Raw genomic sequence first — 14,190 nt, 5'->3', positions numbered from 1 at the left:
CATGGCCCGAGTACTCCTACTCAGCCCAATAGTCGGTAGCGGCGAAATTAGATTTCCCAAATTCGGCTTGGAAGATGGAGTTTCGGGCCTCCGAAGTTTGGAACGTTAGGATGCCTAACTCTGTTTTGCAGGATGTATGTTTGTATCTTGTGATCAGTATGGCCCCCCCTTGTGTATGTGATGCATGTGTGTAACTCATTCGTGACCTGCGAGTCGCGCGTACGGCAACACGGCAGGAGCCATATGTGTTGTCACTTTATTGTATTTAATGGTCTGCGTACCAATCTGTGATGATCCAAGCAACTATGTAATCTTCATTACTAAGATTCTTTACTAGGTATTAGGCGTAATAGCATGCTCTAGTTCTTGGAGGACTCATCACCAGGAGGATGGCGCACATGGAACATGGAGATGGAGATCACCATGGTGAACAGGTTCTATGGAGATGGAGATCACCATATGAAAACGGGCCATACTGTATCACAACTGTGTGAATGCTATTCTGTTTATGTTTACTTTCTGCATGCTGTGATGTTAGAAGTAGAACGATCCCTCACAAAGTTTAAGTTAGTATGCCCTCCCAACTAAAACTTGCACCGTCCCATGTCTTGTACAATTAGTGGTGGGTCTATGAAATTAGGGTACCACTAGTTTTCCTTGACTAGACGGGTTTGTGTCGGACACTTACACGCATAAGGGTTGGTTTGCTTAACAAGGTTATCTTAACGGTTAAGGACCTTGGGGCATAAAGGTTGGGCGCCGAGACATAGAAATGTCACCCAACAACAGGAGTCATATGTGATATGATTAGCAAAAGTTGCTTACCGATCTACCTCGTTTGCTAGCGGTGATGCTAAAGCTCACTAGTGGACTTGTTAGTTGTGGATCCTGAATCACTAAGTTTCAATAGAGGGATATTGATTTTAGTGGGAGTAGATTCTGTTAAAATAGTTTAATGTAATTTGCTCTATCATGGATACGTTTGTCTTAGTGTATTTTGCATTACTTTTGTTGTAGATTAAATGACACCTAGCAACACCACCACATCGTTTGCTTTGCGTTCGGTCCTTGAGAAGGACAAGTTGAATGGAAGAAACTACTCGGATTGGATCCGTAACCTGAGAATTGTTCTCAGGGCCGATAAAAAGGAAGATGTTCTAGACACCCCACTACCACCAGTACCTGCTGATGATGCATCTGCTGCCGTTAAGGCTGCTTACAAGAAGGCATTCGATGCTAATCTTGAGGTAAGCTGCCTTATGCTTGCTTGCATGGAACCCGAGCTGCAGATGCAGTTCGAAACAAATCATGAGGCACACGATATGATCGTGGCCCTCAAGGACATGTTCCAGACACAGGCTAGGACTGAAAGGTTCAATGTGTCCAAAGCCTTTCTGGAGTGCAAGTTAGCAGAAGGCGCAGCAGTAGGACCACATGTAATCAAGATGGTTGGTTACACTCAGCGATTGGAGAAGCTGGGCTTCCCAATGGGCAAAGAGTTGGCCACTAACTTTATTCTTTCATCTCTTCCGCCTAGCTATGGGAACTTCATCTCGAACTACCATATGAATGGGACAGAGAAGGGTCTGAATTAACTGTGTGGTATGCTCAAGATAGCAGAGGTAGACATTAAGAAAAGCGCTAGTACCAGCCATGTGATGGCTGTACAGAACAAGCCTACTTTCAAGAAGAAGGGCAATTCTTGGAAGAAGAAGGGTAAGGCTGGAGTGTCCAAGCCAAACCCAGCGCCCAAGGCTAAAGCTGGACCTGCTCCAGATAAAGAGTGCTTTTACTGTCATGAACTTGGTCACTGAAAGAGAAACTGCAAGCAGTACCTAGCTTCGTTGAAGAATGACGGAAGTAAGAGTACTTCTACCTCAGGTACGCTTGTTGTTAATGTTATAGACAACATATTTCTCGCTGATACAATTATTAATTCTTGGGTATTTGATACCGGATCGGTTGCTCATATTTGCAATTCGATGCAGGGAATGATAAGAAGTAGAAGCGTGGAAAGAGGAGAAGTTAATTTCCGCGTGGGCAATAATGCAAGAGTTGCTGCGTTGACCGTCGGGACGATGCAACTCCACCTCCCATCAGGATTTATTATGGAGTTGAATAATTGTTATTTTGTTCCTAGTTTAAGTCGAAACATTTTGTCTCCTTCATGTTTGTTGAAGGATGGTTATTCATTTGCAAGTGAAAACAATGGTTGTGTGATCTCTAAGAATAACATGTTTATGGCTTTTGCACCCATTGTGAATGGATTATTTGTTTTAAATGTTGATGGTTCACCTGTCTGTAATGTAAGTGCTAAAAGGCCTCGGCCTAATGATTTGAGTCCTACCTACTTGTGGCATTGTCGTTTGGGTCATATAAGTGAAAAGCGCATTAAGAAGCTCCATTCTGATGGACTTCTAACTTCGTTTGATTTTGAATCATACGAGACATGTGAGGCTTGCTTGCTAGGCAAGATGACCAAGACGCCTTTCACAGGATTTCCTGAGAGAGCAGTAGACTTGTTGGAACTCGTACATAGTGATGTATGCGGACCAATGAGCACGACGGCTAGAGGAGGATTCCAATACTTCATAACTTTCACTGATGATTTTAGTAGATATGGCTATGTCTACTTGATGAGGCACAAGTCTGAAACCTTTGAAAAGTTCAAGGAATTTCAGAATGAAGTTGAAAATCAGCGTGGCAAGAAAATTAAGGCCTTACGATCTGATCGTGGAGGCGAGTATTTGAGCCACGAGTTTAGCAATCATCTAAAGAGTTGCGGAATTGTTCCACAACTTACGCCGCCTGGAACACCTCAGAGAAACGGTGTGTCCGAGCGACGTAATCGAACTTTGTTAGACATGGTTCGATCAATGATGAGCCAGTCGGACCTACCGTTGTCATTTTGGGGATACGCTCTAGAAACAGCAGCTTTCACACTTAATAGGGTACCATCTAAATCCGTAGTTAAGACACCATATGAGATATGGACTGGAAAGGTTTCTAGTTTGTCTTTTCTAAAGATTTGCGGATGTGAAGTGTTTGTCAAGCGACTTCAGTCGGACAAGATCACACCCAAGTCGGATAAGTGCATTTTCGTGGGATATCCAAAGGAAACTTTGGGATATTATTTCTACAACCGATCAGAAGGCAAAGTGTTTGTCGCTCGGAACGGGGTTTTCCTAGAGAAAGAGTTTCTCAAAGGAGAAAAGAGTGGAAAGACAGTGCATCTTGAAGAAGAGTTCAAGATGAGCCGATCGGGCAAGAATCAATGAGTGATGCTAACGTAGCAGAACAAGTTGAGATACCCATGGCAAGAGAAGCACCGCCACAACTACGAAGGTCGGCAAGGCTCCGCGAAATGCGGGAAATATTATTGTTGGACAATGATGAGCCTGCGACATATGCAGAAGCGATGATGGACCCAGACTCCGAAAAATGGCAGAGTGCCATGCAATCCGAAATAGAGTCCATGGGAGACAATCAAGTTTGGAACTTGGTTGTCCCGCCTGATGGTGTTAAAGCCATAGAGTGCAAGTGGATCTATAAGAAGAAAAAGGACATGGATGGAAATGTTCACATCTATAAAGCACGACTTGTCGCAAAAGGTTTTCGACAAGTTCAAGGAGTTGACTACGACGAGACCTTCTCGCCCGTCGTGATGCTTAAGTCAATTCGGATTATTCTAGCTATAGCTGCATATTTCGATTATGAGATATGGCAGATGGATGTCAAGACAGCTTTCTTGAATGGAAACCTAGATGAGGACGTGTATATGATACAGCTCGAGGGTTTTGTCGATCCGAAAAATGCTGGAAAGGTATGCAAGCTTCAGAGATCCATTTATGGATTGAAGCAAGCATCTAGGAGTTGGAACATTCGTTTTGATGAAGTGGTCAAAGGGTTTGACTTCACCAAGAACGAAGAAGAGTCTTGTGTTTACAAGAAGGTTAGTGGGAGCTCTGTAGTATTTCTAATCTTATATGTGGATGACATATTACTGATTGGAAATAACATTCCTATGCTTGAGTCCGTAAAGACTTCACTGAAAAATAGTTTTTCGATGAAGGACTTAGGGGAAGCGGCATATATTCTGGGTATTAAGATCTATAGAGATAGATCGAGAAGGCTTATAGGTTTAAGCCAAGATACTTACATTGACATAGTGTTGAAGCGGTTCAGCATGGAAGAGGCAAAGAAAGGGTTCTTGCCTATGTCACATGGCATACATCTCAGCAAGACTCAGTGTCCTTCGACTGCTGATGAGCGGGATCGCATGAGTAGAGTGCCATATGCCTCGGCTATTGGATCTATCATGTATGCAATGATAAGTACTCGCCCAGATGTTTCATATGCGCTAAGTATGACAAGCAGACACCAATCTGATCTAGGTGAGAGTCACTGGACAGCGGTGAAAAACATTCTTAAGTACTTGAGAAGGACTAAAGATATGTTCCTCGTCTATGGAGGTGAGGAGGAGCTCGTTGTAACAGGTTACACCGATGCTAGTTTCCAAACCGACAGAGATGATTCAAAGTCACAATTAGGATTTGTGTTCATGCTAAATGGTTGTGCTGTTAGTTGGAAGAGTTCCAAGCAGGAGACGGTGGCCGATTCTACGACAGAAGCCGAGTACATCGCGGCTTCGGAAGCCCCGAAGGAAGGTGTTTGGATAAGGAATTTCCTAATTGAGCTTGGTGTGTTCCCGAATGCGTCCAGCCCATTGAATCTCTACTGTGATAACAATGGGGCAATTGCGCAAGCAAAGGAGCCAAGGAACCACCAGAAGAACAAACACGTAATGCGGCGATTTCATCTCATTCGAGACTTCGTTAACCGGGGTGAGATCAAGATATGCAAAATACACACGGATCTGAACATTTTTGATCCGTTGACAAAACCACTCCCGCAGGGTAAGCATGATGCGCATGTAAGAGCTATGGGTATTAGGTACCTTCTAGATTGACTATAGTGCAAGTGGGAGACTGTTGGAGGTATGCCCTAGAGGCAATCATAGAGATGATGATATTTCATTTGTATCCATGATTTGTATGTTGTGTTCATTGAATATCCATTTAAGGCTACTTTAATTGATTTGTAATTATGTGAATTGTATGTGAAACTCTTTACTTGTATGGTTATTCTAAAGTTGTCCCTGGTCGGAGTTCATGTGAGGACACACATGAATATTAGACTAGCACATGTATTAGTTGATGACTATGTTTCACAAGTCATGGATATGGAGATGTTGAACTAATAATGTGGACACATGTGGAGACATGTGCTAGGACTGACCCAACACGAGAAGTAGTTCTCTCTTTAAACAACATATACGCTTTGTCCTTAGACCTGAGATTGTCGCATGTATTCTAGATGTGGATCGACCTACTTAGGGGCTATCAAATGCTACGCCATAACAGGGTAGTTATAAAGGTAGTTTTCGGGTTTGTCAAGAAGCATGCTATAAGACATGGTCAATCAAGATGGGATTTGCCCCTCTCTGATTGAGAGTGATATCTCTGGGGCCCTCGAGTGATCGGATCCGAAAATGCATGGCCATGCTACGTACGGTTAAGAGTTAACCTACAAAGGGATTCCGAATCACAGGATCGAGAAAGAGCGGTCGGCTTGAAGCTAGACCAAATATCGTGAGGCAAAGGGAATAGCATGTATATTATGTTGTGATGGTTCGTCTGATATGATCTTCGTGTACGTATAAGAGTTGGCACATCTTGCTAGAGGCCGCTACCGACTATTGGGCCGAGTAGGAGTACTCGGGCCATGTCTATACGTATCCGAGCCCATAGGGTCACACACTTAAGGGGCTGGAAGCCCAATTCGGATCTGATCCGAGTTGAATTAGGTTTAGGAGTACTAATAGGCCTCGGACCCAGAGGCCCGTCAGGAACCTCTATAAATAGAGGGGTGGGGGCGCCCTAGGGTTTACACCTTTTTGGCGAAACACACCTGCCCCGCCTCCCACGCCCTCGCCTGTTGCAACTCGCGGATCTAGCAGTCCGGCTTGCGACGCTTCCTCCCTGCACGTGTGGATACCTTGGAGGTGTTGCGCCTGCAACACTTGGACGAGCCGCCGACGAGCCACCGACGAGCCACGACGAGCCGCGGCACCGGAGGCGATCTTGCTGCATGTGGACGAGCTGCTGAGGAGCTGCTGGACGTGATCGACTACGTACGACTACGTGATCGTCTTCACTGCATCGACGTATATCTACATCTTCCGCACCAGTAGTGCGTCGAGTGGTAATCCCGTGATCCTTATATGGCAGTTCTTTCTGGTTATACGCGGTAGAATTTTTTGAATTACGCTAGTGTAGCCTACCTCGTATCCCAACAGGAGAGCCCATCAACAACCCCAAGTTGCTCGTTATGAGGACTTCTTGAGCAGGTAGCCTCCTTTGTTCTAGAAGACACAAGACCCGCTCGACGCCGACGCCTGGGTTCGTACGATCGAATCCAAGTTCGAGCTCCTCACCGCCCCGTGCCTCGACAATAACAAGGCCCGGTTTCCACCCGACTTTGGTGGGATCACTACCATGCTATGTTGTCGACCGACCATGCTGTCAGCTGAAACGAGTTCAAGACCGCGTTCAGAGGGCATCACATTCCAGAAGGTCTTCTAGAACGCAAGCTCAACGAGTTCCTGGCCCTTACCCAAGGAAATCGAGACGTCCTGCATTATGCGCAGGCCTTCAATGATCTGTGCTGGTACGCTAGGTACCATGCGGACACAGATGAGAAGAAGCGGGACAGGTTCCGCAGAGGGCTAAGCTTGGAGCTTAGAGAGAGGTTAAACCCGATAAGGGTGGATACATACAACGAGTTGGTCAACTTGGCCATATCACAAGAGGACTGCATGAAGGCTCTGGCAGCCGAGAGGAGGAGGAAAGCTCCACTGCCAACGCCCAGCCCACCTGCACAGCGTTTCAGAATGGTTCCCCCACAGGCACCCAGCCGACCCTAGCAGTCAGGAAGATGGGTTGCCCGACCCCCACTAGCAGCAGCACTTCGTTATCCGGGATTTCCACCTCAGGCACCGCGACCGACCCCACCGCCGCCACCGCGTCCTGCAAATGGTAATCGCTGCTTCACCTGCGGCAATGTGAGGCATTTCGCCAAGGACTGCCCCAGAAATCAGAATTAGCGCCCCGGGCAGAGCAATGCAATGCTCAACAAAGGGAAGAGGCCCAAGATGCAAGTTCGTCAAGGTCGGCTGAACTTCACCAACGCCGCAGAGCTTCCTGAAGGTGCACCGATAATGACGGGTTCCTTTCTGATTCACAACTTTTCTGCTTTGGTTTTGTTTGACTCAGGAGCCTCACATAGTTTTATCGGAAGAAAGACTAGTGACGAATATGGGTTACAGGAATGCCAAACAAGAGGATCTTTAAGGATATCCACCTCGGGTGGGGTAATCACATCGGATAGGATGAGTGTCAATGTGCCTATCCAGCTAGGCCAAAACCTTTTTAAGGAGAATCTTGTTATCCTTGATCTAGAGGGGATTGATGTCATCCTAGGGATGGATTGGATGACCAGACACCAGGTTGTGCTAGATGTTCCAGCCTGAGCTATCCATGTCAACTCACCCCACCAAGGCCCCTCTGTTATCCAATTGCCTCGCCAAGAAGATGTGAATTCTTGTGCGTATCCCGCAATTGAGACCCAACCGAAGGACATCCCTGTAGTCTGTGAGTACCCCGACGTGTTTCCCGATGACTTGTCGGGCATGCCGCCCAATAGAGATGTGGAGTTTTCCATAGAGTTGATCCCCGGCACCGCCCCTATCTCCAAAAGACCTTACCGGATGCCACCCGCTGAGCTGGCCGAGTCAAAAACCCAGTTGAGGGATCTGTTGGAAAAAGGCTTCATCCGACCCAGTACTTCACCTTGGGGTTGCCCAGCCCTGTTTGTGAACAAGAAGGACGGGAGTCTACGCATGTGTGTGGACTACCGACCCCTCAATGCGGTGACTGTTAAGAACAAGTACCCACTTCCCCGCATTGATGTTCTGTTTGATCAGTTAGCTGGAGCAAGAGTATTCTCCAAGATCGATCTTCGTTCCGGTTACCACCAAATCAAGATCCGACCCTGTGACATTCCCAAGACTGCCTTCTCCACTAGATGTGGACTCTACGAGTACCTGGTCATGTCTTTTGGACTCACCAATGCACCCGCCTATTTCATGTATCTCATGAATTCGGTGTTCATGCTCGAGTTGGACAAGTTTGTGATGGTGTTCATTGATGATATCCTAGTGTACTCGAAGAACGAAGAAGAACATGCCGATCATCTTCATGTGGTTCTTTAATGGTTGAGAGATCATCAGCTCTATGCCAAGTTCTCTAAGTGTGAATTTTGGTTAGATTGTGTCAAGTTCTTGGGACACACTATCTCTCGGAATGGCATAGCCGTTGACCCCAGCAAGGTACAGGAAGTCATGGACTGGAAGCCTCCCACCTCAGTTCACCATATCCGAAGTTTCCTTAGACTAGCAGGCTACTATCGACCTTTCATACCGGATTTCTCCAAGATAGCTAAGCCGATGACTGAGCTGCTGAAGAAAGAGGTCAGATTTGTGTAGAATGATAAGTGTGAAGAAGCCTTCAAGACCCTGAAGCACTTGCTGACCTCAGCCCCGATTTTGGCTCAACCCGACCCTTCTAGGCCGTTTGACGTGTACTGTGACACCTCTGGCACTAGACTTGGGTGTGTTCTTATGTAAGACAACCGAGTCATTGCCTATGCCTCACGGGCGTTACGACCTCATGAGCTGAACTACCCGACCCATGATCTTGAGTTGGCAGCAGTGATTCATGCCTTAAAGATATGGAGACACTATCTGATGGGCACCCACTGTAACATCTACACCGACCACAAGAGCCTCAAGTACATTTTCACTCAATCCAACCTCAACATGCACCAAAGAAGATGGTTGGAGTTGATAAAGGATTATGACTTGGAAGTACATTATCACCCCGGCAAGGCCAACGTAGTGGCAGATGCTCTTAGCCGCAAGACCCTTTGCAATTGCTTGATGGCAAACAACTTCACCGAGACTCTGTGTCATGAGATGGGAAAGTTTAGTTTGGAAATTTTTTTTCCCAGGGAACCCTTAGCCATGTATCTCTTGAGTCTGTCCTGGAAGACCAAATCAGATCAGCACAATTAGAGGATGCAGAAGTGAGGCGAATCAAAAGGAAGATTTCATTGAAGGATGAAGGGTATAAGCATTTCTGACAGGATGAGAATGGGAAAGTGTATTATGGAAACCGACTTGTTGTACCATCCGACCCCAACCTTAGGAAGCAAATCCTAGATAAAGCTCATCTCCCCAAGTTCTCAATCCATCCTGGCAGCAATAAAATGTATCATGATCTCAGTCAAATCTTTTGGTGGAGTGGAATAAAGCCAGAGATTGCACGGTATGTTTCAGAATGTGACACCTGTCAATGTGTCAAAGCCAACCATTTAAAGGTAGCGGTTACCCTGCAGCCCCTACCTATTCCCTCCTGGAAATGGGAAGACATCAGCATGGATTTTATTATTGGATTACCCCTTACATCGCAGCGGCATGACTCCATTTGGGTAATTGTGGATCGTCTTACCAAGTCTGCCCACTTCCTTCCTGTCCACACCACCTACACGGCCAAGAAGTATGCGGAGTTGTATCTTGACTGCATTGTTTCCCTGCACGGTGTGCCTACGACGATCATCTCTGATCGAGGAGTTCAGTTTGTAGTGCGTTTTTGGGAACAGCTACAAGCATCACTGGGCACCAAGCTCATTCGTAGCTCGACTTATCACCCTCAAACCGATGGTCAGACCGAAAGGGTAAATCAAATACTTGAAGACATGTTGAGAGCTTGTGTCATCCATTATGACAAAAATTGGGATAAGTGCTTACCATTGGCAGAGTTCTCCTACAATAATAGCTACCAGACTAGCTTGAAGATGGCACCATTTGAAGCCCTATATGGTCAGAAATGTTGGACACCGTTGAATTGGTCACAAGCTGGAGAAAGACAAACCTATGGCCCTGACTTAGTGGTAGAAGCAGAAGAACAGGTGAAGGTAATTCAAGCGAATCTCAAAGCCGCGCAATCTCGACAGAAGAGTTACTCCGACAGGGGAAGAAGACCCCTGCAGTTTGATATTGGTGATCATGTGTATCTTCGAGTCTCCCCGACCAAAGGAGTGCAACGGTTTGGAGTAAAAGGAAAATTGGCTCCCCATTACATTGGCCCTTATGAGATTGTGGAAATTTGTGGACCCATTGCTTACCGAATCCAGCTTCCTGAACAGCTTTCGGCCATACATGATGTTTTCCATGTCTCCCAGCTGAAGAAATGTGTCCAAGTCCCAACCGAGATCTTAGAACAAGGGCAACTTCAAATCGAGCCCGACCTGACCTATGCTGAGTACCCGGCCAAAGTTCTTGACTGCAAGGAGAGGCATACCCGACGACAAGTGGTGAAAATGTACAAGATACTATGGAATAACTACACAGAGGATGAAGCAACATGGGAGACAGAAGAGTATCTGAACAAGTATTTCCAAGGTTTTCTTTCCAGCCAAGGAGGTAAGGACTACACACCCCCATTGGTTACCCCTACACCCGAATCTCGGGACGAGATTCTTTTTAAGGGGGGTAGGCTGTAACGACCCTGGTCAAATCTTTCAAGTTAATCTTAATCCGAGTCCCTGATCCCGCTGACTCAGCTTCCCCGAGCTCAAGTGCTCAACCTCCAGTTCCGGTCCCGACCCCTGAAAACCCGACCCCTTTCCGCCGGTTCCCAGCTCCGACCCTTGAAGACCCAAACCCACCCCGCTGGATCCTTCTAAGTCTCACCAACAGTGTCTTCTTTCAATCTGGAGCAGAGAATAAACCGAGACTGACCGGTGGACCCGCAAATCTTTTTCCCCGGGATCTCCCGAGGTAGACGCACTCGAGCGGCCTGCACCACATCAGAGCTCCCCTGCCGCGTGGCTCAACTCCTCCGACCCTCGCCGCTCCGCCCAGTCGCCAGCCGTGACCAGATGGATTCTCGCGCCTTCCTCCCCAATCACAGCGGAAGCCCCTCTGCAACCTTTCTGCAGCGCCCCGCCTTGCTCGCGCTCTCGCCGACCGCGCCTTGGTGCTCCGTCGCCACTGTGGCAGAGCTTTGCCGCCTGCTGCATCAAACCACGTCACGGCTCGCGCCCATCATCACCTCACCGGACCCCGGCTGCAAGGCCCGATGCCTTCCGGCTTTTCCGTCGCCTCTCCACAGTCGCGCCGCCCCAAATGCGCTATGCGATGATTCCTCCTTCGCCAACCCCGACCCCAGCCGGAACAGCTCCTTTTCCGCCTTGCCAGAACTGCGCCCCGGCAAACCGCTGCTTCGTGCTCGCCCGCGCAGCTGCTGCCCGCCTATCTTTTCACCGATTGCAACCTCGCTTATAGCACCGTTTCCCCTGTCACACCCATCAGATCCGCCGCTCGACGACGCTCGCCTCCACCAAATCTCAACCCCGGCAAAACCGCGCCTGCGTCGTCCTGTCTCCAGTGCCCAATGGCTTAAGGCGTCATCTCTGAAGTCCTGTTCCGCCGCCCATCGCTGCTCAATCGCCGCCATGGCAGCGCACTCCATCTCTTTTTCTTCCCAGTCTTCGTGCTGCTCCAACCCTCTCTCTTCCGCGCAGCTATAAAGGGGCATGCCAGAGTCCTACCGGAGTTCCCTTTGCCATCGCTGCCTTACCGCCTTGTTTCTCTATTTCGTGCTTGAGCGCTGCCACCTAAGTTCCTGAGGGACTCTCCTCTCCGCTCAACACCCGCCTTTCCCAATCTACCCAGCCGCTTGCTCCTCCGCGCTGTGCTAGAGCTTGCTTGTTGTCCACAAGAAGCACCGCCGCCACCGGAGTACCGCCGGACATCACCACTGCCCCAGGTCATAGTGCTTCAGTCCTTCCGCCCAAGTCCGCTCCTTCGCGATCCCAAAGCTTCACCTATAAACCGAAGGTAAGCTGCCGATCCCTTTTTCGTCTCGCCCGACCCTGTCTGTTCGTCTGACCCCTTTTTCCGTCTCGCCCGACCCTCTCTGTTCGTACGACCCCTTTTCCGTCTCGCCCGACCCTCTCTGTTCGTCCGACTCCTTTTCCGTCTCGCCCGACCCTCTCTGTTCGTCCGACCCCTTTTCCGTCTTGCCCGACCCTCTCTGTTCGTCCGACCCCTTTTCCGTCTTGCCCGACCCTCTCTGTTCATCCGACCCCTTCTCCGCCTCACCCGAGGACTCGGCTATGTCCTTTCCTTGACCCGAGGGTATATGTGTAAAAAAATCAGGGACTCCTCTGCGCTAAGTCTGAGGACCCCCAGCACAGCTATTCCTCTAGTCTAAGGGTCAGATCATAAGTTTCTTCCCATCCGACCCTTTTATCTTGCTCTCCACCAACTCAAGTAAACTTCCCCACTTTTTTCTGTAGCTTTGCTACAAGTTTCTGGTTTAAAATTTGCAAGTGTTGCTGTTGAAATAACCATCTAAGTGCTGACTCCTGCATTTGCATTCGTGTAGAGCTAAATCTCGCCGACGGCGTCTACGAACTGCATCCGGTGCCAGAAGATGGGGCAGTAGCTGAGCCGCCGACCGCAGGAGCTGCAGCAGAACCCTCAGAGGACCAGTTTCCCTTCCCTCCGCTTGAAGGCAAGCCCCGGAGCATGAACCCGTTTCCTCTAAACTTACCCATGCCTTCCTTTGTTTGTATGTGCATTTACGTTACATGAGTTGTTTGAAACCTTAGATGCATGACATAGTTCCTTTGAGCTGCACACTAGTTGTTGAGTCCGAGTAGTTGCTTTGCTTAATAGGACTCGGTAAAAGTTGAGTGATTTCCTGTCACTCGCGAGTTATAGGGGTTGGTTGTTCTCCTTCTGGGTACAACTATAAGGACGATGGACGGGGCAGGGCCCGGTGAACTCTTTTGGTGGTCGGTGGTTTGCCCTGTCTGTCTATATGAAGTTGCTAAGGTCGAAAAGTGTTGGTGTTCGTGATCAAGTGTTTGAAAGTACTAATCTCATACCTAGTATGGGATGGGGAAGCCTAGTACCTGATTGAACTAGGGCGTGGCTTATACCCCTGTTGTCCCTGGAACGAGGTTCCCATGGTGCATCATGTGGGTGCAAGTGCAGTCACAGTACGGTAGAGGCCGGGACTGTGGAGCATTGCATGCCAAGGGAAGTTTGGACCTGACATGTGCCAGGGAATTGATGGGGACGGCCGACACAGGAAGCGACCCTTGTGGTGCGTGGATGTCGTGAGATTAGGTTCGCCATGCATGGTTAAGAAACCCGAATCGATTCGTCTGCCTCTCACAGTTTGAGACTACTTGATCGCTATGCTACACTGAGTAAAGATGGAACACGATGATGATATGAACTCGATGCTTGTTCTATGCTTTGTTGTTGGAAACAATGGTTGTTTAGCGTAAGTCGCCAACATAGACTGGTTAATGAACTTAGAACTTGAGCTAAAACTTGAAAGCAAGGACCCACTGTAGTCGCTTTTGGCAGACAAAACCCCTCAGCCAAAGAGCCTTGCATGTCTATAAGTGGTGGAGTAGTTTACCACTGGTCGGTTAAGTCTTGTTGAGCTTAGCAGCTCAGCCTTGTTTGTGGCTTTCTTTTCAGGTGAAGTCGCCGCTCCTGAGCTTGTTCCCGTTGGCACTTGGCCGCCCCAGCTCCCTCCGGGTTGGACGGTCGAGTGGGATCCCTCCTCGGACGGTGAGGAAAGGGATCACTGATGTCCTGATCGACCTCATCAAGGACGTCCGACACTGACGAGTAGCTTCCGCTGTTTTATTTTTCCGCTGCTTTTGAACCTTGTAAAACTCTGATTTTCGTTTTGATGTTGAACTAAATGGTCAAAAATTTTTAACTCAGTGGACTTGTTGTATTCTCTGGAACCGCTCACCTTCGTGTGAGTTTGCTAACTCGGTCCTATTAAAGTGGTTAAATCGGATGAAATCTGATGGCACTTCGTGTTAACTTGACTAAGGCATGAGTGTCGCGTGTTAGGCGAACTTAACCATGCTTTAATCAAGCTAATCCAAGGTGGGACACCACATATATACATGCTTGTGGCGGATCCACTTCGGATTAGCTTGATTAAACAGGGTTAAGTCGCCTAACGTGCG

Source organism: Setaria italica, chromosome I (genome assembly GCF_000263155.2).
Source record: "Setaria italica strain Yugu1 chromosome I, Setaria_italica_v2.0, whole genome shotgun sequence".
NCBI classification, from domain to species: domain Eukaryota; kingdom Viridiplantae; phylum Streptophyta; class Magnoliopsida; order Poales; family Poaceae; genus Setaria; species Setaria italica.
Note: the sequence above shows the minus strand (reverse complement) of the source record.